The sequence below is a fragment of the Morus notabilis genome, unplaced genomic scaffold (assembly GCF_000414095.1).
Source record: "Morus notabilis unplaced genomic scaffold, ASM41409v2 Scaffold621, whole genome shotgun sequence".
NCBI classification, from domain to species: Eukaryota; Viridiplantae; Streptophyta; class Magnoliopsida; order Rosales; family Moraceae; genus Morus; species Morus notabilis.
The window spans coordinates 330280-331033 of record NW_010363239.1 but is presented as its reverse complement, the minus strand read 5'-3'; positions in this window follow the sequence as shown (position 1 = coordinate 331033).

The following is a 754-nucleotide window of genomic DNA, read 5'->3' as shown; positions in this document are numbered from 1 at the left end:
ATGTAATAAGATATTTATTATTTAATTAATAAAAGAGTTTATTCATTATTTTATGTGCATATATTTATGAATATTTTATGAATATCAAATGAAAATTCTGTGAATATTTATGAACCTTAAACATAGTATATAAGTGTTATATACGAGAGGATAGTGTTTAAAGATAATAATAAAAAACATTGTTCATAATGAATTTAATTAAAGTTCAGAATCTTTAATTAAAGCATTATTAATACATGTCATTCCCATTTAGAATAGAACGGTGCTATCCGTACTGTTAATATGCTGAGATATTGAATGAGTGTATTACGCATAATAAGATTATGTGGAACATGAATGCAGACACAATATGAATTTCTAATAATTTCCATTAATCATGAAAATTCTAATTGAGTCTACCGATGGTCATATATAGAATGATCTTAATCTTGAGTTATTAACAAACTCCTATTTGTGGATTTATGTTTTTTGATTTACTCAGTATGGATTTCGAGACCCTGAATCCTATTCTTTGTATTTTGGAGACATGATGAAATAAGTAGCTGGGAATGTTATTATACGAGATGGAATCCATTCCTTCCTGAGAATGAAGTTGATAAATAATTCTCTTGAGTGTTGATTCGGTACTTGGATTAGTAAGAGCGCTCTGGTTCATGAATGTGTTTTATGAATCACTGTCCATTAGAGAATCAATGGTACTCAAGGCAGATATAAAATCAATGGTACTCAAGGATGCAGATGTAATTAGAGAGGT